Below are 25,557 nucleotides of genomic sequence, written 5' to 3'. Positions count from 1 at the left end.
GCGTCCTGCCCGGTATTTGATTGTGAACTCAAAATTGGACAGGCGGGCCATCCATCTCTGCTCCAGGGCACCCAGTCTTGCAGTGTCCAGGTGTGTCAACGGGTTGTTGTCCGTGTACACGGTGAACCTGGAAGAGGCAAGGTAATGCTTGAAACGTTCTTTTACTGCCCACACCACTGCCAGGAACTTTAGCTTGAACGAGCTGTAATTCTCAGGGTTTCTTTCCGTGGGTCGCAGTTTTCGGCTGGTGTAAGCAATTACCCGTTCTCTCCCCTGCTGGATCTGGGACAGTACGGCTCCTAGCCCGATGTTGCTTGCGTCCGTGTAGAGGATAAAGGGCTGGCTGTAATCAGGGTACGCCAGGATTTCATCCCCCGTGAGGGCCATCTTCAGCTGGCGGAAGGACTCCTCTTCCAGCTTTTCCCATTTGAAGGGTGGCTTCTGGTTTTTGGCCTTCCTGGACTGGCCTATCAGGAGGTCCTGCATAGGAGCTGCCTTCTTGGTAAAACCGGGAATGAATCTTCGGTAGTAGCCTACCAACCCGAGGAACTGCCGCACTTCCTTTATGCTGGATGGTCTTGCCAGTCCTTAATCACGGTGATCTTATCAGGGTCGGGAGCCACTCCGTCAGCACTCACCACGTGTCCCAGGTGTTGTACCTTTGGCTTCAGGAGATGACACTTTGAGGGTTTTACCTTTAGGCCATAGTTCGCCAGGGCTTCAAACACTTCTGCCAGGTGTTCCAGATGATCCTCATAGGTCTTGGAATAGACGATGACGTCGTCCAGGTATAATAGGACCGTCTCGAAGTTCCGGTGTCCCAGACAGCATTCCATCAACCGTTGGAAGGTTCCTGGTGCGTTGCAGAGCCCGAATGGCATACAGTTAAATTCGCTGAGTCCCATCGGGGTGGTGAATGCGGTCTTCTCCCTGTCCGCCTCTGCTACAGGAACCTGCCAGTACCCGCTAGTGAGATCCAAAGTAGAGAAGAAGTTAGCAGATTTTAATGCAGCTAAGGACTCTTCTATCCTTGGTAACGGGTACGCATCTTTGTGTGTGATACGGTTGACCTTCCTGTAGTCTACACACATTCTCATGGTGTTGTCTTTCTTTTTCACTAAGACTAGTGGAGCTGCCCAGGGGCTACAGCTGTCCCTAATTACCCCAGCCTCCTTCATGTCTTTTAGCATCCCCTTGGCGTGTTGATAGTGTGCAGGGGGTACGGGTCGATATCTCTCCTTTATGGGAGGATGGTCTCCCGTTGGGATGTGATGTTCTACCCCCATTACTCGCCCAAAGTCTAGCGGGTGTTTACTAAACACTCTCTCATACTCTTGAACCACCCGATAGACTCCCTGTTTTTGGTGTGAGGGAGTGGAGTCAGTACCCAAATGCAGTTGCTGACACCAGTCCTCCATTGGTTTCTTAGAGCCGTTACCTTCGTCTGGTTGAGATGGAGGCAAGGGTTCCACGGCCTGTACAGAGTTCTGGTTGATGGTGAACAATTTGGCTAGCGTGGCATACCGGGGCAGGTATACTTCTCTGTCTCCGATATTGATGATGCGGACGGGCACCCTCCCATGGCGTACATGGACCACCCCCCGTGCTGTCAAAATGGTGGGCCTACTGTCTGAGTAGACGGGTTCTACCATTGCTTGGTAGTCTCTACCTCTTAGACCAATAGCTGCCCGGCACCAAATCATCATCTCACTTTTTGGGGGAATGGCAATAGGGAACGGGTCACACATTCTCACGCTACCTATCTCACCACCAGATAGTTCCACCTGTTGCCGCTTCATCAGTGCCCGGATCTCTTTTTGGAGCACACGCTGCTGGCTGGAACTGGTGTTCTTGGCAACCTGTTGCAAAATAAGAATCACCTCTGCAAGACAGTTTTCGATTACATTAGTACCTAGGGTTATTTTTGGGTGACTCTCGCGACGGTCAATGTCCACAATGATAAGTCCTTGTGCCGGCAGTTCAACTTTACCGACCTTGATGGTCACCTCTTTAAATCCTATCTGTGCCACGGGCTGACTATTGCTGGCTATAATGCTCAGGTCGTCATCTGGGTAGCGGGTTATGTCCGAGTCATTCCAGTACTGCTTGAAGAGCACGTACGGGATGGTGGTGACCTGTGACCCGGTGTCTAGTAGGGCACTCATAGGAATGCCATCCAGTACCATAGGCAAGACCGGACGTCCCCCTACGTATTTGTCACGCCAGTTCGATGGGCCTGATGATCTTAAGCCTGGGGATTGGCCCTCTACCCCAGGTTGTGCCCGTTTAAATGACAGTACCTTGCCATATGTCCGGGTTGATTGCAGCGGCGGCAGATGGGTCGTCCGTCCTCGTTGTATCTGTTGCTGGGGACTTCCTCTGGCCGGTAGGGTCCTCCTCAGTCGGCGCCACGGGACGTCCTCCGGTCCGGATGCCAGCTGGATCTTTTCTGGAGAAGAGACCTGTAAATGTGTCACCCTGGCCTGGATGCCACAAGTGTAATTAAAGCTGTGTCTGAGAGCAAGGGGGAGGTTCTCTAGTCAGGGGAACATTAGCATGCAATGCCTCCTGTCTCAGGCCAGTAGGGGGAGCTGGCTGCCCCTATAAAAGCTGGTACTGGGAGCAGGGTTAGAGAGAACCAGATGACCTGTCTCAGGACTGAGACGTGTCTCAGCAGAGCAGGGACAGACAGTTGCATTGTAACCTAAGAGGAAGTGTGGCAGCAGTAGAGCCACAAACCAGAGACAAGAGGCGAAGAGAGCCTGTCTTGGCAGAGAAAAGACTTACTTTACCAGACTTTGGTGTCTGAGGCTGGGAGGATTCTACATCCCCCAGCAGAGAACCAGTCCGCAAGGGACTGTATATTCCTTGGCCTAAGAAGCCTGGAGGCTCTGCCACAACAGAAGGGACCAGCAGAGCCGTACAAGGCTGGGAGCAGAAAGGAACCCACGTCGCAGGCCATACAGGCGAGAATACACGGAAAGCTCAGAAACGTGGGCTGTTACCCTGTAACGAGGAGATAGACAGAAGGAGCGCAGAAAGCACGGTAGGCCTACACCCTCACGCTGACCAGGGCCAATTTCCCCGTTGCTCTCAGACATCCAGGTCCCCTCCTAGCTGGGACTGTTTATGGGTCAGTTTACCTGTTTCAGTAAAGACCCTGGACTGCAACCTATTGTCTGTGTGCTCCTTCGCGCCTCCAGCACTACCGGTACTGGGACTCTCACCACCATCACTCCCACCATCCACTACACTGCCCTGGCGCTGCACTCTTCCCGTGGGGAGTCACACCATCCCAGCTGCACACCTCATCAGCCCCAGCGGTCTGCCTTGCAGCGGCGGTACCTAATGACCGCAAATCCACGGGTGGCGTAGTCGGACATAAACAATAGCACATAACAGACTACCACTGGTCTGACCACCCTGAGCCACGGAATCGGGTTGCCACTACTACTCCCATCGTTCCCCCTATTGCCCGGATCCGAGTGCCCCACGGCCCAGGGGGCGAGTCAGCTTTGGCGTAGTCGGCAGGATTTCATGCCCGCAACCACCGGGTACTGCGTGCCTGAAAAAGACTTTTGTAACTTACCTGTGGCGAAGTTTCCCGGCGTCCGGAGTCGTTTCCCGCCATCCGGAGCCGATTCCCGCCATCAGACGCCATCTTGAACCGTTTCCCGCCGTCTTCCCGCCATCTGCAGCTGCTTCCCGCCATCGGACGCCATCTTCAGGACGCCGCGCGGGAAGAAGAGGGGCGTGGACGTCAAAACCGCGCGAGATCCGAAGCTCCGCCCCACGCACCGACGCTGCGCAAGGTCCTGGAAGGGAGAGAGAGCGACGCTGACGTCATCAGGACGCGACGCAAGGTCCTCGTCCAGAGCAGCAGCAGCGGAGCCGCGGCCTACAGAAGAGGATCGTCGGAAGGTAGGCCACGCTTGACTAGGGGGGAGGAAGATGTCGGACACAGAGGCCCCCACTACCACCAACGCAGCTGCAGCAGCGGTGATGCCCTTTTCCCTGCCCTACATCCCTGGAGCGGCCTGGCTGCCCAAGTACTCAGGGGAGCCCCATGCCCTAACTGACTTTAAGGAAAGGCTGTACAGTTTGTTCCAGGTTTACCCCCTGACAGAGGAACAGAAGGTCAGCATATTAACAGGGCAGTTAACTGGCGCAGCCCAGAGGGAGGTAAAATCATGGCCCACTGAGGAGAAAAGGACTGTGAAGGGTATTCTGGCCCGGCTGCGGGGTACCTTTGACACACGTACCTCCGCTGAAATTAAAATGAGGTTCTATGGATGTAAGCAGCGGGCACAGGACAGCATCAGAGACTATGCCCTAAATCTGCAGGAAGCCCGGAGGGTTATTCAACAAACTGACTCTGGCAGTGTGCAGGAAACGAATAAGCTGCTAACAGAACAATTCATAGAAGGTCTGCTGTCTAGCGCCCACAGGGCCCAACTGCGCCTCATGTTCTTTCAGAACCCCGACCTGACCTTTGCCCAATTTAAGGACAGGGCCATAAGGGTGCTCCGTGAATCTGCAACCAGTGGCGCTATAAACCCCCGGCGCCCTGCTCTCACCAACCACCAGGAGGCGGCGCCCTCCTCTATGGATCCCGTGGGGGCTGATGCACAGGCCCTGAACCAAGCCCCGTCGAAAGACCTGCACCACCAAGTCCAGGAGCTGACCAGGAGCATCGCGGCGTTGACCAGGACCGTCCAGGCGTTGCAAGTGGACCCGTCAAGACCCATCGAGCTGGCTTCAAGTCCGGAGGATGTCCCGTGGCGTCGACAGAGGAGGATCCCGTCGTTCCGAGGGAGGCCCACAGACCGCTACGCAGAGGATGGACAGCCCATTTGCCGTCAATGCAACCAGCCCGGACACATTTCCAGGTACTGTAATTTAAACGGGTCCAACCTGGGGCAGAGGGCCAACCCCCAGGCATAAGATCACCAGGCCCTTACAATTGGCGTAATAAGTACATTGGGGGGCGCCCGGTTTTACCCGTGGTGCTGGACGGTATCCCCATGAGCGCCTTGCTGGATACTGGGTCACAAGTAACCACTATCCCTTATGTACTTTTTAAGCAGTATTGGACTGATGCTGATATCACACGGTATCCAGACAGTAACTTGAGCATCATCGCCAGTAATGGCTTACCCGTGCCGCAAATGGGGTTCAAGGAGATGACCATTAAAATTGGTAAAGTTGAACTGCTGGCACAGGGAGTGATTATTGTGGACATCGACCGTTGTGAAAGTCACCCTAAAATAACTGTGGGTACTAACGTAATTGAAAATTGTCTTTCAGAGGTAATTGTAATCTTACAACAGGTGGCGGTGAATGCTAGTTCCAGCCAACAGAGAGTCCTCAACAAGGAGATAAAAGCCCTGATGAGACGGCAGCAGGTAGAACTGTCTGGTGGTGAGATCGGTAGCGTAAGACTGAGTGACCCGTTCCCCATTTCCATGCCTCCCAAAAGTGAAATGATGATCTGGTGTCGGACTGCAATCGGGTTGAGAGGTAGAGACTACCAAGCCATGGTAGAACCCGTGTACTCAGACAGCAGGCCCACCATTTTGACAGCCCGGGGGGTTGGTTGATGTCCGTCATGGGAGGGTGCCCGTCCGCATCCTCAACATTGGGGAGAGGGAAGTACACTTACCCAGGTATGCTACACTCGCCAAACTGTTTGTTGTCGAACACCAAGCTATCAGGGCCGTGGAACCCTTGCCTCCATCTCCACAGGCGGAGGGTAATGGCTCCCAGAAACAAAAGGAGGACTGGTGCCAGAAACTCCATGTGGGTGCTGACTCCACTCCCCTGCACCAAAAACAAGGAGTCTACCGGGTGGTACAGGAGTACGAGAGAGTCTTTAGTAAGCACCCGCTAGACTTCGGCAGAGTAAAGGGGATAGAACACCACATCCCCACAGGAAGCCACCCACCAATAAAAGAGAGACACAGGCCTGTACCCCCTGCACATTATCAGAACGCAAAGGGCATGCTAAGAGAGATGAAAGAAGCTGGGGTCATTAGAGACAGCTGTAGCCCCTGGGCAGCCCCCTTGGTTCTGGTCAAAAAGAAAGACGGCACCATGAGAATGTGCGTCGACTATAGACAAATCAACCATATCACTCACAAAGACGCATATCCGCTGCCTAGAATAGAGGAGTCTTTAGCCGCACTAAAATCAGCTAACTTCTTTTCTACTTTGGACCTTACTAGCGGGTACTGGCAGGTTCCTGTGGCAGAGGCTGACAAGGAGAAGACCGCCTTCACCACCCCGATGGGACTGAGTGAGTTCAACTGTATGCCTTTCGGGCTCTGCAACGCACCAGGGACCTTCCAGCGGCTGATGGAATGCTGTCTAGGGCACCGAAACTTCGAGACGGTCCTCCTTTACCTGGACGACGTGATCGTCTATTCGAAAACCTACGAGGACCATCTAAAGCACCTGGCCGAGGTGTTCGAAGCCCTGGCAGGCTACGGCCTGAAGGTGAAACCATCGAAGTGTCACCTGCTGAAACCAAAGGTCCAGTACCTAGGGCACGTGGTAAGCGCGGAAGGAGTGGCCCCCGACCCTGACAAGGTCACGGCAATCAAGAGCTGGCCAAGCCCCTCGAACATCAAAGAGGTGAGACAGTTTCTCTGGTTGGTAGGCTACTACCGAAGGTTCATCCCCGGGTTCACTAAGATGGCAGCTCCTATGCAGGACCTCCTGATCGAACAGTCTAAGTCCAGGAGCCAAAAGCCGCCCTTCAAGTGGGATAAACCGGAAGAGGAGTCCTTCCGCCAGCTAAAGATGGCCCTCACAGGGGACGAGATCCTGGCCTACCCTGATTATGGCCAGCCTTTCATTCTCCACACAGATGCCAGTAATGTGGGACTGGGAGCCGTACTGTCCCAAAACCAACAGGGCAGAGAAAGGGTGATCGCGTACGCCAGTCGGAAGCTGAGACCCACCGAGAGGAACCCGGAGAATTACAGCTCCTTCAAGCTAGAATTCTTGGCGGTGGTGTGGGCCGTGACAGAACGCTTCAAGCATTACCTGGCCTCCGCAAAGTTCACCGTGTACACGGACAACAACCCGTTGACACACCTGGACAATGCAAGACTGGGTGCCCTAGAACAGCGGTGGATGGCCCGTCTCTCCAACTATGACTTTGTGATCAAGTACCGGGCCGGCAAAACCAATGCCAACACTGACGCCCTATCGAGGATGCCTCACTTACCTGAAGGTGACGAAGACCCAGAAGAGCTGGAGGAGGTAGAACTCCCCGCGTTTCACCGGTATGGAGCCGCTCAATACTCTCACCGCGTGAAGGAGGAGGATCTAACAACTGTGATGATCAATCCCCTACCTCACCACAGCTGGGCTGAGACCCAAGATAGTGACCCTGCAGTCCGCCTGGTGAAAGATCTGCTGACCCGGGAAGACGCCCGCTTAGATCCAGATGCCCCAGAGGAAGCCAAGCAGCTATGGAAGGAGAAGAGCAAGCTGTTCCTCTACGAAGGCAAGTTGTGCAGAAGGATTGTCAACCACCGGACGCACGAGCTGACCTGGCAAGTCGTGGTCCCAAGGCGGGATGCAGCTATGGTCCTGGGGGCTTACCATGACAGAGCGGGACACTTCGGTTGGAAGAAACTGGAGTTCCTACTAAGAGGAAGATTCTTTTGGGTCGGCATGAGAGGAGCTGTAGAAAAATGGTGCAGAGACTGTGGCCCTTGTCACCTAAGGAGGAAGGACCGTGCCAGCCAGAAGACACCCTTGAGGCCCATCGTCACCACGCAGCCTCTTGAGCTGGTAGCTCTGGACCACGTCAAATTGGCTCCAAGCCGGTCTGGATACATCTATGCCCTGACAATCGTGGACCACTATTCCCGTTTCCTAGTGGTGGTCCCGGTAAAGGACTTGACAGCCCAAACAGCGGCCAGAGCCTTCCAGCAATATTTCTGCCGTCCACACGGGTATCCGGAACAGGTCCTGACAGACCAGGGTCCAGCGTTCGAGGCTGAAATCTTCCAGGAGTTCTGCAACCTCTATGGCTGTAAGAAGATTCGGACAACGCCTTACCATCCACAAACCAACGGGATGTGTGAGAAGATGAACAATATAGTCATTGATCTCCTGAAGACGTTGCCCCTGGAGGAACGCAGCCTGTGGCCAGAAAAACTGCCGGACCTGATAGACCTATACAACAATATCCCGGTGAATGCTACAAACTGCACCCCGGCTTACCTGATGCGAGCTAGACCAGGTAAGCTGCCCGTAGACCTGGAGATGGGAGTCATAATACCTGAGGACACCTCCCCGGATGCGGACTGGGATACGGAAAGGCAACTGCAGTACAAGAAGGTACAGGAAAGTGTGGAGAAGAGCCTGGCCCAGGCGAGAGAGAGGCAAGAAAAACTCTTCAACCAACACGCCCCTGCTGGTCCCCTAGAACCTGGTGAGCAAGTCCTGAAGCGGAAAAGAAGGCTACATAAGTTGGACGACCAGTGGGAAAGGGAACCCTACACCGTACTGCAGTCTGATCACGACAACCCAAAGGTGTGCGTAATCACCAAGGACGGAGGAGAAACCACTAGTGTCGTCTCCAGAGAAAGGTGCCCCGAGCAACTCCGTAGTGCAGAAGAGGATCAGAGTGACCTTGAACCCGCAGAGGACAAGGAAGAAATGATCAGCACCGTTCTCGGAGAGTTCCCTCAGTCCTGGACTCGCATAAATGATGCCATAGTGGTACCCGTCCTGCATTTCCTGCAACCGGCACAGCAACAACCAACACCAGAGCCGGAAGGTGAAGAGGAGCAAGCGGTTCCAGAGGCAGAAGAGCCTGTACCAGCAGCCCAGGAGAGTCAACCCTCTGCTGACAGTGAGCCTGCCATGCCTGCGGTAAGCCAAAGGACCCGCAGACAGCTGCCTGCCCTACCTGTACACCCAGCTGGTAGCTGTACCCCTAACGCTAGTGGGGAAAGCCAGGTTGGTCCACCACCAGACAGTGGGCTACGCAGATCAACCAGGAGCACAAAGGGGCAGATACCCGCTCGCTGGAAAATATAGAGTGTACTAAAATTGTAAATAATCCTGTTGCTAAATGTTGAATTGTTTGCCAAGTTACATGCATGTTTGGTAATTCTGTGTTTCAGTTTCTTGCAGCTACCGTAAGGACTCAAAGGTTAAGGACTTTTTATAACCGGGACCTTGTATGGACTGCGTTCAGAGCCTAACCCGGGAATGAACTAAGACTGTGAAGGACTTGGGGTAGGACAGACCCCCACCTGGTTAAGGCTCCCCGTTGTATTGGTGATATGGACACCCGGTCACAGGCCGCACTGTGACCTTAAGAACTCAATTTGTGCGTCGTCTGTCTATTAATGTTTTATTGTTATGCATATTGTCTTTGTTTATTGTTTAGTCCCGGAGTACTAAATTTCACTAGGGGGGAATGTGTCACCCTGGCCTGGATGCCACAAGTGTAATTAAAGCTGTGTCTGAGAGCAAGGGGGAGGTTCTCTAGTCAGGGGAACATTAGCATGCAATGCCTCCTGTCTCAGGCCAGTAGGGGGAGCTGGCTGCCCCTATAAAAGCTGGTACTGGGAGCAGGGTTAGAGAGAACCAGATGACCTGTCTCAGGACTGAGACGTGTCTCAGCAGAGCAGGGACAGACAGTTGCATTGTAACCTAAGAGGAAGTGTGGCAGCAGGAGAGCCACAAACAAGAGACAAGAGGCGAAGAGAGCCTGTCTTGGCAGAGAAAAGACTTACTTTACCAGACTTTGGTGTCTGAGGCTGGGAGGATTCTACATCCCCCAGCAGAGAACCAGTCTGCAAGGGACTGTATATTCCTTGGCCTAAGAAGCCTGGAGGCTCTGCCACAACAGAAGGGACCAGCAGAGCCGTACAAGGCTGGGAGCAGAAAGGAACCCACGTCGCAGGCCATACAGGCGAGAATACACGGAAAGCTCGGAAACGTGGGCTGTTACCCTATAACGAGGAGATAGCCAGAAGAAGCGCAGAAAGCACGGTAGGCCTACACCCTCACCCTGACCAGGGCCAATTTCCCGTTGCTCTCAGACATCCAGGTCCCCTCCTAGCTGGGACTGTTTATGGGTCAGTTTACCTGTTTCAGTAAAGACCCTGGACTGCAACCTATTGTCTGTGTGCTCCTTCGCGCCTCCAGCACTACTGGTACTGGGACTCTCACCACCATCACTCCCACCATCCACTACATTGCCCTGGGGCTGCACTCTTCCCGTGGGGAGTCACACCATCCCAGCTGCACACCTCATCAGCCCCAGCGGTCTGCCTTGCAGCGGCGGTACCTAATGACCGCAAATCCACGGGTGGCGTAGTCGGACATAATCAATAGCACATAACAGACTACCACTGGTCTGACCACCCTGAGCCACGGAATCGGGTTGCCACTACTACTCCCATCGTTCCCCCTATTGCCCGGATCCGAGTGCCCCACGGCCCAGGGGGCGAGTCATAAAGACTGCACAGTTCTGGTTAGCGCGGCAACGCTCTTAGTCAGCTCTTGGACCTGATGGTGCAGGTCTGTAGCCGGGTCATTGTTCAAAGCCTGCGCATCAGCTCCCACAGGCCCTGCAGACAAGGACGCCGCGTCCTGGTGATAAGTGATAGCAGGGCGCCTGTGGGTCACAGCTCCACCTGGTGCCGGTTCTTGGAGCACCCGGATGGCTGTGTCCTTGAACTGTGCAAAGTCCAGGTCAGGGTCCTGTAAGGCCATTGCTCGCAACTGGGTTCGGTGGGCATTGCACAGTAGACCCTCAATAAATTGTTCAGTCAATAGCTTGTCTTCATTTCCCACGCTGTCAGGGTCTGCCTGCTTAATGGCTCTCAGGGCCTCTTGTAGGTTTAGAGCATAGTCTCTTATACTTTCATGTGCCCGTTGTTTGCACCCATAAAATCTTAGTTTTATCTCGGCTGAGGTGCGGGTGTCAAACGTGTCTTTCAGCCGGGCTAGTATCTCTCTGACAGTCCTCGTCTTCCCAGGTGACCAGGACTTTACCTCCCTTTGGGCTGCCCCGATTAACTGGGCCACCAGAATGCTCACTTTTTGCTCTTCTGTGAGGGGGTATACCTGGAAGAGGCTATCAAGTCTTTCCCTAAAGTCACTCAGGGTATGTGACTCTCCTGAGTACTGGGGCAGCCAGGTTGCCCCCGGGATATAGGGCATGGTGAATGGCATGACTGCTGCAGCGGTTGCGCTGGCGGTGGCTGTGGCAGTGGAGCTCCCCTCGGTGTCCGACATCCTCCTTCCCCCCTAGTGGACCGTGGCCTACCTTGCGATGCTCTTCTTCCGTAGGCCGCGGCTCCGCAGTCGATCGTCGGGGTTGAGGACCTGGCGTCGCGCTCCGATGACGTCAGCGTCGCTCTTCCTTCCTTCCAGGACCTTACGCAGCGTCAGAGGGTGGGGCGGAGCGTGGGGCGGAGCTTCGGATCTCGCGCGCTTTCGGCGTCCACGCCCCTCTTCTTCCCGTGCGGCGTCCCGAAGATGGCGTCCGAAGGCGGGAAGCAGCTGCGGATGGCGGGAAGAAGGCAGAAGACGGCGGGAAACGGTCCAAGATGGCGTCTGATGGCGGGAATCGGCTCCGGATGGCGGGAAACGACTCCGGACGGCGGGAAACTTCACCACAGGTAAGTTTAAAAGTCTCTTTTTCAGGCACGCAGTACCTGGTGGTTGTGGGCACAAAATCCTGCCGACTACGCCAAAATTGACGCGCCCCCTGGGCCTGTGTGGTCCAGGGGGATACCCGGAGCCGGATCGCTGGGGGTTGTAGTCCTCCGTGGCGGTGACCCGGTCCGTGCCCAGGGCGGTCAAACCAGTGGCAGTCTATAGGTAAGAACAATGTCTGACTACGCCACCCGTGGATTGCGGTCAGTGAGGACCGCCGCTGCGCTGCCGACCGCTGAGGCTGATGTTGTTTGCGCAGCCGAGTATGGGATAACTCCCCACGGGAGAAGTATTGCCTCAGGGCAGCTAAGGTGGATGATGGGAGTGATGGTGTGAGCGTTCCAGTAGTAATGGTGCTGGTGCGGCAAGGAATAACAGAGACGTGTGGTGCAGTACAGGGCCTTTACTGATGGTATAAAGCAGACCCTCCCGGGAGTACTGGTTAGCAGTAGGGGCCTGGTCAGTCTGTGAGCAAGCAGGATCTCCCCTGGCCAGGTGGAGTTGTAGGCCTCCCCGACTATCTGCACTCTTTCCTGGCTACCTTGCTGTATGCGGGTAGAAGTAGCCCACGTCCCTGAGTATACCGTGTGGTGCTCACCCGTATGGCCGGTGACTTGGGGCCTTCCGTCAGCCTTCGCTTCACGATGGCGGTGCTGGTCCCTTGCTTGTGACCGTGCCTTCGGGTTTCTAAGGCCAGAGGACATGGAATCCCCTGCCGGTTGGATTCTGCTGCTGGACCTGGATGTCCCCACAGCCTCGGACTCCGTGTCCGGTATTAGTGTCTTCAGCCAAGGCGAGCTCTCTAGCTTCCAGCCTCTGGCACTCGCTCCTGCTCCTACAGAGCTCCTGTTGTCACTTTCCCTCTCCAGGCTCTGACTAACTTAATCCCGCCTCAGACCCAGTTTATAAGGGCAGATTCCTCCCCTCCCAGGTCTGGGCGGGCAGTGTTGCATGCTTAGGGCTCCTGACCAGAGAAACCTCCCACTTGCTCTCAGACATAATATCTCTATTACTGTGGCAACCAGACCCCTGGGGTGTCACATTCCCCCCTAGTAAATTTTAGTACTCCGGGACTAAACATATTTTTAAAGAAACATAAATGCAGGGTATAACAATAATACAATAACATATTTACAAGAAGCTTTAGTTCTTTAAAGATCACGGCGTGTCCGCAACCGGGTGTCCATATCACCCAAGGTGAAGTTTTAAGCGAAGTAGGGGACCTGTCCAAAGCAAACCCCTTGCGTTGGCCCTGGGCGTGGCTGCAAGGCTGGAGCTAGCTACTTTGGGCCGCAAGTAGGCCACGCCAGACAGGTTTTCTCTTCCGCGGCCGTCTTCGCAAGAGGCACAAATGGTGCAACTATCTACAAGATTGTTCCGGTTATCCAGTGTCCATAACCTGTTAGTCCAAATAAATCTGCAGGGTAACTGAGAAACATAATTAGTAGCACTTTCCCTCTCCAGGCTCTGACTAACTTAATCCCGCCCCAGACCCAGTTTATAAGGGCAGATTCCTCCCCTCCCAGGTCTGGGCGGGCAGTGTTGCATGCTTAGGGCTCCTGACCAGAGAAACCTCCCACTTGCTCTCAGACATAATATCTCTATTACTGTGGCAACCAGACCCCTGGGGTGTCACACTCGCGTCCGTGTGGAGGATGAAGGGCTGGCCATAATCAGGGTAAGCCAGGATCTCGTCCCCCGTGAGGGCCATTTTCAGCTGGTGGAAGGACTCATCTTCCAGCTTGTCCCATTTGAATGGCGGCTTCTGGTTTTTGGCCTTCCTGGACTGGCCTATCAGGAGGTCCAGCATGGGTGCTGCCATCTTGGTGAGGCCTGGAATAAATCTTCGGTAGTAGCCTACCAATCCGAGGAACTGCCGCACTTCCTATACGGTGGAGGGTCTTGGCCAGTCCTTGATTACTGTGATTTTATCGGGATCTGGAGCTACACCGTCAGCGCTCACCCCGTGCCTCAGGTACTGTACCTTGGGCTTCAGCAGATGACATTTTGAGGGCTTCACCTTTAGACCAAAGCCAGCCAGTGAGTCAAACACTTCCGCCAGGTGCTTCAGATGGTTCTCATACGTCTGGGAGTATACAATGACGTCATCTAGGTACAGCAGGACTGTCTCGAAATTCTTATGTCCCAGATAGCACTCCATCAACCGCTGGAAGGTTCCTGGGGCGCTACAGAGCCAGAATGGCATGCAGTTGAACTCGCTGAGGCCCATCAGGGAGGTGAATGCGGTCTTTTCCTTATCCACCTCTGCTACAGGAACCTGCCAATACCCACTAGTAAGAGCCAAAGTGGAGAAATAGTTAGCAGACTTTAATGCAGCTAGTGATTCCTCTATTCTGGGTAACGAGTATGCATCTTTGTGTGTTATGCGGTTGATTTTCCTGTAGTCTACACACATTCTCATAGCGCCATCCTTTTTCTTTACAAGAACTAATGGAGCTGCCCAGGGGCTACAACTGTCTCTTATTACCCCAGCCTCCTTCATTTCTCGCAACATCCCTTTGGCATTTTGGTAGTGTGCAGGGGGTACAGGCCGGTGCCTTTCTTTAATGGGAGGATGGTCTCCCGTGGGGATATGGTGTTGAACCCCTTTTACCTGCCCGAAGTCAAGTGGATGTTTACGGAAGACCCTTTTGTATTCCTGTACCACCCGGTACACTCCTTGTTTTCAGTGTGGAGAGGTGGAGTCAGTGCCCACATGCAGCTTCTGGCACCAGTCCTCCATTTGTTCCTTGTAGCTGTTATCCTCTGCCTGTTGGGATGGAGGCAAGGGTTCCACTGTCTTTATAGAATTCTGGTTGACAGTGAACTGTTTGGCTAGAGTGGCATACCGGGGCAAATGGACTTCTCTCTCCCCAATGATGCGGACGGGTACCCTCCAATGGCGGACATCAACCACCCCCCGGGCTGTCAAAATTGTGGGCCTACTGTCAGAGTAGACGGGCTCTACCATGGCCTGGTAATCTCTACCCCTTAGACCAATAGCTGCCCGGCACCATATCATAATTTCACTTCTTAGGGGCATGGCAATAGGGAATGGGTCACACATCCTGACACTGCCAATTTCACCACCAGACAGTTCTACCTGTTGTCTTTTCATCAGGGCTCTGATCTCTCTTTGTAGAACCGGCTGCTGGCTGGATCTGGCGGTCTCCGCAACCTGCTGTAACAAGACAATTATCTCTGCAAGACAATTTTCAATGACATTAGTGCCCATGGTTATCATGGGATGACTTTCTCAGCGATCAATGTCGACAATAATCAGTCCTTGTGCTGGCAGTTCCACTTTGCCAACTTTATGGTCACTTCTTTGAACCCCACCTGAGGTACGGGTTGACCATTGCTGGCATAAATGCTCAAATGTTCATCTGGATGGCGGGTAATATCAGAGTCAGTACAGTAAAGAATGTAGGGGATGGTGGTCACTTGGGATCCAGTGTCCAGCAACGCGCTCATTGGAAAGCCGTCCAGCACGACAGGTAGGACCGGTCGTCCTCCCACATATTTGTGACGCGCCCCCTGGGCCAGTGCTGTTTGGGGGATACCCGGAGCCGGATCAGATGGGCGTTGTAGTCTCCGAGTGGCGGTGACCCGGTCCGTGCCCAGGGTGTCAAGCTCAGTGTGTGGCAGTCCTATGATGTTACTGGATGTTCTTTATGTCGACTACGCCACCCGTTGAATTGCGGTCACTACGGCCGCCGCTGCAGCAGGGTCCGCTGAGGCTGATGGTGTTTGTGCAGCTTCGGTAGTATAACCCCCAACGGGAGGGGTATGGCCTCAGGGGGTCAGGTGCAGAGGATGGTGGTTGTGGAAGTGCAGTGAAGATGGTAATGAGAGTCAGAGTCGGGTTGTGCAGTTCAGGGTTTTTACTTACTGCTGTTTTTGTACCGGTCACTCCGGCCTTGAGTGACCACCCGAGCCGTGCTGCGTCCACCAGGTCCTGGACTCGGCCAACCCCCAAGTAGTTCCGGAGCGTGGTTCTGAGCTCCCTTTCTGTTCTGTCCTCTTCTCTGGCCTTCCCCACCAGGGATCCACCTATGTCCGGCTCCCTCGGGCCTCTTTGTGGTAAACCCTTGTCTCTGGGTTCCCTGACCCTATTCCTGGTCTGCCTTCCGGGTGGATTTGGTGGGTGGTCGTGGCAGATCCTGCCCACGACCTCCGGTCTCTGGCTAAGGTGTGCTGTAGCCTCTGCCAGCTTGGGATCCGGTACCCTGTTGCCAACTCTTCACCCTCTGGTCTAATTTGGGCTCTTGGAGTTCCTTCTTTCTCCCCCTCTGGGTCTTTCTTTCTCCTCTCTCTCTCTCTTGGCCTTGGAGCTGCTCTTCTCCTCTGCTCAACTCTGACAGACTGACCTCACTCTGCAAAAGACTGACGTCTCACTGACTGACCCTGATCTAAGATGGTTCCCACCTTATATACTCCCTCTATGCGTGAGCTCAGGTGACCAGCACCCAATGAGCTCCTAGCTTTACCCAGGCTGCTCCCCCTATCTGCCCCTACACTACTGGGATGTTCCACCCCCCTCCCACTCCAGCCAGGAACAGACACTGTCGTACCTGCACATTTCTCTAGTGGGAGTACCATCGGTCTGTCCTCCGGAAATGGGATGTATGTAGTGCATGCAGCTAACTGAGCTCAGTTCCACACTCCATCCTTACCCGGGAGTGGAATATCACACCTCTGGCTTGAGGTGCAATACCCCTGTAGCAGCCGAATCCTCAGGGTGTTACATTCCCCCCTGGTAAATCACAGCACGTCCTCGGGCTGTAAGATATAAAAACATCCAAAACATACAATTATTTTTTCATAAAACATCAACATATAAACATATAAAACATTTAAACATTATCAGCAGCAATAAACTTTTCATATAAACATTCTTGTTTCTGGTTCCTCCGGTCACTGTGCAACTTGTGACCGGGTAAAGTGCGACAGTCTCTTGAAGAAACACGGTTTTCCTATAAAACCAGTAGGGGGCGCTTTAGGAAGCGCAACTATATACAAAGGGAAGGCATGGCCGCTCTCAGTCCTCGGCCAGGTAATGGGAACAGGGACACACGGGGTTAACAGTTCACTCTTGGCTGGTCCCAACGGGGACTATATTTTAACTAAGTAACAGTTCTTGGTACCCCGACGGGCAACTTTATACAGTCTCTCTCTACCGTACTTCAGCGACGGCGTCCTCCTGCTCTTTCTTTGTGGACAGTTTCAGTTTCAGACCCGTCCGGGTCCTCTTGCTCCTCCTCACACCGCAGCTCCTCCTCCGTCAGGCGATGCACATGGAGGGCGTAGGGTCCTTTGGCACACTTGTGCCGGGTGAAGGTGACCTCGTCCCCTAAATACAGGTCACGACCTCTGTGTCCCTCCGGTAGGTGGGACTCAACGTCTCTCCTGGTCACGAAGACGTCGCCTGGGGTGCGGTGATCCCTGATGAAACCCCACCCATGCTGCAGATTGAACTTTATCACAGTCCCGATGGTACGTGGACCATGCGCTGCACGGGGGTTTCTCCTGGTCCGGCTCTTCTGCTCCGCGCTCCTTATTTGGGCTTGCTGTTCCCGGACCCGCCTCTCTCTCCGCTCCCTCTCAAAGACCTCGAGCTGCTGGCGGCAGCACTCTGCACGCTCCGCTGCGGCTGCCCGAGTCTCCTGAGTGAACCCCATGAGGTCTTCTCCGGTGGGATCCCACTCAAACTGGGTCTCTTCTAGCGGGGGCGAGATCCTCTTTATGGGCTTTGGAGCCGGGATCAGGGGTTCGCACATGGCCCTTGCTTTTTGCAGCTCCAGCTGGATGTATTCCTGGGGCCATACGAAGGGCTGCCCATCCGGGCACGTATGTTGGGCGAACAGGTCTTCACCCAGGTGCGGCATTCTTGTTTTTATGGGCGCAGTGGTGGTAGCGGCGCCCGGGTTGCCCAGGCCTTGCGACCAGGCTTGGGGCACCTTGAAAGTAAAGGGCACCGTAAGAACGGCGGCGCCCTGTGTTACTTGGCCCTGCGACCAGGCCGGGGGCTCCGCGGAGGTAGGGGGCGCTGTTGGTATTGCGTCGCCCGGGGGTACTAGGCCTTGCGACCAGGCCGATGGTACTTCCTGCTTGGCCACGCTCGGGGTCGAGGCGTGTGACGTCACAGGGGTCGCGGCTTCCGTTTGAGGCCTAGTCTGCGGCGGTGACGTTGCAGCGACGGGCACGGCAGGGGGTACTTCGGGCTCTGCGACGGGGAGCTGGGGCAGGCACGCGGTTTCCCGGCTCGGGGTAGTGACGTCCCCTTTACCTGCCTCCATTCGTTCGGCTCCCTTCTCGGCGCCGTCTCCGGCCTTCAGTCCTCCTGCGCCATCCTCAGAGGCGGTCTGTCTCCTCGTCTCGGGCGGCGTGCTCCGCTGACGAGTCTCGGTCTGCTGGGCCATCTCTCGGCTCCACTCCGCCAACGTCTCTCGCTGCACCCGGGCCATCCTCCGTGCGAGGCCCTCCAGCGCGGTCTGTGCACACTCCCGGTCTCGGGGGAGCTGTGCTAGGATCTCCAGCAGGCCTTCTGGAGTGGCGACCTGCAACAGGCTCCTGACCACTGGGTCGGTGCTGCCTGACTCTCCCTCCATCTCCGGGTAGGCTTTCTCTGGACTCTCTTCCAGACGTCTTGTCTCCGGGTGCGCTCTCTCCAGACTGCTCCAGGCGACACCCATCTTTGTTCTCTTGTTCTGTCTCCGCCCACATTGAGGGTGGTCCCGGGGCAACTTAGTGATTGTCAGTTCCAGGGGCAGTTCTCTTACGCTGATGGACACTTCCAGCATCACAGTCTCTGTTGGTGGGCGCGGTTTCCGCTTTTGGCGCCATTCTTCGACCTGGCCCACGATGGGAGGTGGCCTTTTGCCACCCTCCGGCACGCCCATAATGGCGTCCGCTCCCCCAAGGCGGGAAATCCTTGGAAATGGCGGGAATCGTCTCCCAGTGGCGGGAAACTCCATGGATGGCGGGAAAAAGCTGCAAATGGCGGATAACCGGCGGGAAACGACCTGTGATGGGGTCCGTTGGCGGGGACCCTCCGGAACCGGCAGGAGACTTCTTTTTGAGGTAACGGTGTACTTTTCTTCAGGCACGCAGTACCCGGTTGTTGCGGGCACGTTATCCTGCCGACTACGCCAAAGTTGACGCGCCCCCTGGGCCAGTGCTGTTTGGGGGATACCCGGAGCCGGATCAGATGGGGGTTGTAGTCTCCGAGTGGCGGTGACCCGGTCCGTGCCCAGGGTGTCAAGCTCAGTGTGTGGCAGTCCTATGATGTTACTGGATGTTCTTTATGTCGACTACGCCACCCGTTGAATTGCGGTCACTACGGCCGCCGCTGCAGCAGGGTCCGCTGAGGCTGATGGTGTTTGTGCAGCTTCGGTAGTATAACCCCCAACGGGAGGGGTATGGCCTCAGGGGGTCAGGTGCAGAGGATGGTGGTTGTGGAAGTGCAGTGAAGATGGTAATGAGAGTCAGAGTCGGGTTGTGCAGTTCAGGGTTTTAACTTACTGCTGTTTTTGTACCGGTCACTCCGGCCTTGAGTGACCACCCGAGCCGTGCTGCGTCCACCAGGTCCTGGACTCGGCCAACCCCCAAGTAGTTCCGGAGCGTGGTTCTGAGCTCCCTTTCTGTTCTGTCCTCTTCTCTGGCCTTCCCCACCAGGGATCCACCTATGTCCGGCTCCCTCGGGCCTCTTTGTGGTAAACCCTTGTCTCTGGGTTCCCTGACCCTATTCCTGGTCTGCCTTCCGGGTGGATTTGGTGGGTGGTCGTGGCAGATCCTGCCCACGACCTCCGGTCTCTGGCTAAGGTGTGCTGTAGCCTCTGCCAGCTTGGGATCCGGTACCCTGTTGCCAACTCTTCACCCTCTGGTCTAATTTGGGCTCTTGGAGTTCCTTCTTTCTCCCCCTCTGGGTCTTTCTTTCTCCTCTCTCTCTCTCTTGGCCTTGGAGCTGCTCTTCTCCTCTGCTCAACTCTGACAGACTGACCTCACTCTGCAAAAGACTGACGTCTCACTGACTGACCCTGATCTAAGATGGTTCCCACCTTATATACTCCCTCTATGCGTGAGCTCAGGTGACCAGCACCCAATGAGCTCCTAGCTTTACCCAGGCTGCTCCCCCTATCTGCCCCTACACTACTGGGATGTTCCACCCCCCTCCCACTCCAGCCAGGAACAGACACTGTCGTACCTGCACATTTCTCTAGTGGGAGTACCATCGGTCTGTCCTCCGGAAATGGGATGTATGTAGTGCATGCAGCTAACTGAGCTCAGTTCCACACTCCATCCTTACCCGGGAGTGGAATATCACACCTCTGGCTTGAGGTGCAATACCCCTGTAGCAGCCGAATCCTCAGGGTGCTACATTTGTCTCGCCAGCTTGATGGGCCTGGTGGTCTTATGCCTAGGGGTTGGCCCTCTGCCCCAGGTTTTGCTCGTTTAAATGACAGTACCTTGCATAATGTCCTGGCTGGTTGCAGCGGCGGCAGATGGGTTGGCCATCCTGGTCGTAGCGGTCGCTGTTCCTTCCTCTGGATGGTGGAATCCTCTTCTGTTGGCGCCACGGGATGTCCTCCGGACTGGAAGCCAGCTGGCTCTTTCCTTTGGGATACACCTGCAAGGACTGTACAGTTTTGGTTAGTTCTGCTACACTTTTAGTTAGCTCTTGGACCTGATGGTGCACTGTCCAGAGTTTGCGCATCAGCTCCTACAGGCTTCGGGGAAAAGGGTGCCACCTCCTGGTGGTAGGTGATATCTGGGCGGCGGTGAGCTGTAGCGCCACCTGGTGCTGGTTCTCGTAGCACCCAGATGGCCCTGTCCTTAAACTTAGCAAAGTCTAAGTCAGGGTTTTGCAGAGCCACTATGCGCAGCTGGGTTCGGTGGGCGCTGGACAGTAAACCCTCAATAAACTGCTCAGTTAACAGTCTGTTTTCATCACGCACACTGTCAGGGTCTACCTGTTTGATGGCCCTCAGCGCCTCCTGCAGGTTTAAAGCATAGTTCCATACACTGTCCTGTGCCCGTTGTCAGACCATGCCCCGTTGAGATGGTTGAGGGAAAAGAGGGGTAACAATGCCAGGGTAACTAGATGGTTCCTAGCTCTTCAGGACTTCAACTTTCACGTAGAGCATAGGCCTGGGAAGTTACATGGGAACGCTGGTGCCCTTTCCCGTTTTAGGTCAATTAGGATTACCATAATTTTTAAGATTTGCCAAATGCCAGAATAAGGAGAGAGAGAATGTATTAAGGCATTTAAAAAAACGGGAAAGGTTTATTCTGATTTCATGTCAGATATTGAGAAAAACATGCATATGTGTCTTTTTATATAGTGTATGTAAACTTCTGGTTTCAACTGTACATCTTGGGCCTCTTCCTTGTATAATGTGCTCTATTCTGCGCCCTTTCCTGGTATTATGTTCCCCATCCTGAGCACCTTCCTGGTATAATGCACTACATCATGAGCACCTTCCTGGTATAATGCACTACATCCTTGGCACCTTCCTGGTATAATGTTACCCTTCCTGAGCACCTCCTGGTATAATGCACTCCATCCTGGGCATCTTCCTGGTATAATGTACCCCATTCTGAGAACATTCCTGGTATAATGTCCCCCATCCTGAGCACATTCCTGGTATAATGTCCCCCATCCTGGGCCCTTTCCTGGTATAATGTTCCCCATCCTGGGACCCTTCTTGGTATAAGGCACTCCATCCTGGGACCCTTCCTGGTATAATGCACTCCATCCTGGGACCCTTCCTGGTATAAGCACCCATCAGCCCAAGGGTGCTTTTAATTAGTGTTGGATTCTACCTGCCCACTTAAATTTGTAGGTTTCTATCCCAAGAGAGGCATGTTTGCCCATTTATATTGTAGGCTTATAGCCCAAGAGAGGCATGTTTAAGAGGTTAGTTAACCATCATGCGGAGGCTACCTTGTCGTGGTTGATGGGCATACATGAATTGGCCAATTTGTGCGCTAAGAGCCTTCATTTTTTGTAAGTACATTTTATTTAGCAATAATGCAGTTTAGCTCTTATGTTCTCAGTGTCTGCATATGTATTGTCCCTTGCAGTGTGTTGCTGTGCTTTCTTATTGTACCCTTCCTGGTATAATGTCCCCCATCCTGTGCCCCTTCCATTAATAATGTTTCCTGTTCTTCTCCAATACATTTAAAAATAAATAAATTATTCTTCTTCCCTTCCTCCACTCCCACAACTCGCAGCATATTCGTCTATAGCAATTGAAGGAACTGGCATCTAGCTTCGTCTTGCTGGCATGGTGCATGACGTCACGGTCATGTGCCGCCTGCGACTGGCACACCAACGTCAACAGCCGGCCTCTGATTGGCTGGCAGGGTGTATTGCGGTGCAGGGACACAGATGGTCTCTGCGTCTCAATACATTTCAGCTGAATGTGTGTCCTTGCATGCACCTCTAACTGAAATAGGTGCTGGTGGCGGCCGACCCCCCTCCTGCACGGGTCCGGTCGCACCCTCTGTGACCGATGTCGTTCCGCTCCTGGAAGGGATATGCTGATGTTTACTATTGGATTCTATCATGTATGCGAGAATAAAAGGCTTCTTGAGATTGATGACACTGCCATATCTAGCAGCCAAGACTTCTCAATAATAGCGGACAATTGAGGCTGCTGGGATCTAGATCAATCACACAACGACACGTGTACAATGCAATAGTGTTTTTATTAGCAAAATCATAAGAATCATTAACCTGAATTACATCGTAATTTACTAATAAAGAAGGTCAGCTCCTGATTTTACATAATGATCAGTAATGGCGCCATCATCCCATTCTCTCACACATTTACACTGCTGCACTGCCATCTAGTGATGAAAAATAAAAAGTACAATACCAACACTGTTTATTGTCAAATTGGCCATACAGAGTCACTATTGGTGGGATCATATTATTAACACGGCTCATTATAGACTGCAGGTTATTAACAAGTTAATGACACGGTGGTTGGAACAAAAGATCTCAAATTTCGACTCATCAGACCAAAGCACAGATTTCCACTGATCTAATGTCCATTCCTTGTGTTCTTTAGCCCAAACAAGTCTCTTCTGCTTGTTGCCTGTCCTTAGCAATGGTTTCCTAGCAGCTATTTTACCATGAAGGCCTGCTGCACAAAGTCTCCTCTTAACAGTTGTTGTAGAGATGTGTCTGCTGCTAGAACTCTGTGTGGCATTGACCTGGTCTCTAATCTGAGTTGATGTTAACCTGCGATTTCTGAGGCTGGTGACTCGGATAAACTTATCCTCAGAAGCAGAGGTGACTCTTGGTCTTCCTTTCCTGGGGCGGTCCTCATGTGAGCCAGTTTCTTTGTAGCACTTGATGGTTTTTGCAACTGCACTTGGGGACACTTTCAAAGTTTTCCCAATTTTTCGCACTGACTGACCTTCATTTCTTAAAGTAATGATGGCCACTTGTTTTTCTTTACTTAGCTGCTTTTTTCTTGCCATAATACAAATTCTAACAGTCTATTCAGTAGGACTATCAGCTATGTATCCACCAGACTTCTGCACAACACAACTGATGGTCCCACATTTATAAGGCAAGAAATCCCGCTTATTAAACCTGACAGGGCACACCTGTGAAGTGAAAACCATTTCCGGTGACTACCTCTTGAAGCTCATCAAGAGAATGCCAAGAGTGTGGAAAGCAGTCATCAAAGCAAAAGGTGGTTACTTTGAAAAACCTATAATATAAGACATAATTTCAGTTGTTTCACCATTTTTGTTAAGTATATAATTCCACATGTGTTAATTCATAGTTTTGATGCCTTCAGTGTGAATGTACAATTTTCATAGTCATTAAAATACAGAAAAATCTTTAAATGAGAAGATGTGTCCAAACTTTTGGTCTGTACTGTGTATATATATATATATATATATATATATATATATATATATATATATATATATATACGCGGCTGCTGATGTTCTCGGCTGTCCCCATCAGTCCCATAGACACTGAATGGAGTGTGGCAGTGCGCATGCCTGGCAACGGCTCCATACTATTTCATCCATAAGAGAGGATAGGGATCCCCACTCTAGTGATTGGTGGGGTTCCCAGTAACTACCATCACCGATCCTGCAGATCCTTTCTTCTGTCATTAGGTTTTTTATGTTTTGGGCGCCAAATTTAAATATCGGCCGCGACCAATCACCGATATTGGCTCCACATTTAAACACCGCTGTACTGATTGGTCGCGGACGCTATTTAAATGTGCGCCAAAATCGGTGATTGGTCGCGCCCAGCATCGGCGACCAATCAGCACAGTGGTGTTTAAATGTGGAGCCAAGATCGGTGATTGGTCGCGGCCGATATTTAAATTTGGTGCCCAAATCGGTGATTGGTCGCGGGCACCGCCAGCGACCAATCAGCGATTTTTAACACAAATGTCCGGATCTTTGTAACACCATGCGGATACTGTGGGGACATCAGCGGCTAGGGTGTGAAGGGAGGACCGGGGAGCGGCGCTGCGCGTCGGGATACTTCTGCTGCGAGCAGTCGCTCATCTCCAGGCTTCTCGCAGTGGAAGTATCCGCACGGGCAGCGGCGCTCCCCGGTGCTCACTAATACGATTCCGCTCCCCGCTCCTCACCAATACGATTCGCTGATTGGTCGCGCTCTCCTCACCGACCAATCAGTGATCTTGGCGCTAAAGTTAAACACCGCTCTGCTGATTGGTCGCGGCCGCTGCCCGCGACCAATCACCGATTTGGGCGCCACATTTAAATAGTGGCTGCGACCAATCAGTACAGTGGTGTTTAAATGTGGAGCCAAGATCGGTGATTGGTCGCGGCCGATATTTAAATTTGGCGCCCAAATCGGTGATTGGTCGCGGGCACCGCCCGCGAACAATCAGCGATTTTTAACACAAATGTCCGGATCTTTGTAACACCATGCGGATACTGTGGGGACATCAGCGGCTAGGGTGTGAAGGGAGGACCGGGGAGCGGCGCTGCGCGTCGGGATACTTGTGCTGCGAGCGCCCGCTCATGTCCCGGGTTCTCGCAGCGGAAGTATCCGCACAGGCAGCGCCGCTGACATCCATGCGGCAAGGGTGTGAAGGGAGGACCGGGGAGCGGCGCTGACATCCAATTGGTCGCGGCCGCTATTTAAATGTGCCGCACAAATCGGTGATTGGTCGCGGTCTTGGCCCGCGACCAATCACTGATCTTGCGGCTAAAGTTAACTACTACTGTGCTGATTGGTCACGGCCGATATTTAAATTTGGCGCCCAAATCGGTGATTGGTCGCGGGCAGCGTCCGCGACCAATCAGCACAGCGGTATTTAACTTTTGCGCTAAGATCAGTGATTGGTCGGGTCCGAAGACCGCGACCAATCATTGAATCGTCTTGGTGAGGACCGGGCAGCGGCGCTGCCTGTGCGACTACTTCTGCTGCGAGAACCCGGGACATGAGCGGGCGCTCGCAGCAGAAGTATCCCGACCCGCAGCGCCGCTCCCCGGTCCTCCCTTCCGCATGGATGTCAGCGACGCCGGTGGTCCTTCCGCTGCTGCCGGCCGGGACATGAGCGCCTCGCGCCGCTCATCTCCCGGCTGCATCTCTGTCCTGCAGATGGGTCCGGCGGTCGGGGTCCTCCTGCTGATACCGGCCTGGAGATGAGCGCCTCGCGGCGCTCATCTCCCGGCTGAAACGCCGCTGAGCTCCGTCCCGCAGAAGAGCCGCTAACGGCCGCCATGTTTTTTCTGAAATCCCGCGGCGCTGATTGGCCGCTGCCGGACCAATGAGCGACGCGGGATTTCCTGGACAGACAGACAGACAGACAGACAGAAAGACAGACAGACGGGATAAGACAA

The sequence above is a fragment of the Phyllobates terribilis genome, unplaced genomic scaffold, assembly GCF_046119375.1.
Source record: "Phyllobates terribilis strain yellow unplaced genomic scaffold, ASM4611937v1 Scaffold_244__1_contigs__length_2968133, whole genome shotgun sequence".
In the NCBI taxonomy this organism is placed as follows: Eukaryota; Metazoa; Chordata; class Amphibia; order Anura; family Dendrobatidae; genus Phyllobates; species Phyllobates terribilis.
This window is presented reverse-complemented; position numbering follows the sequence as displayed.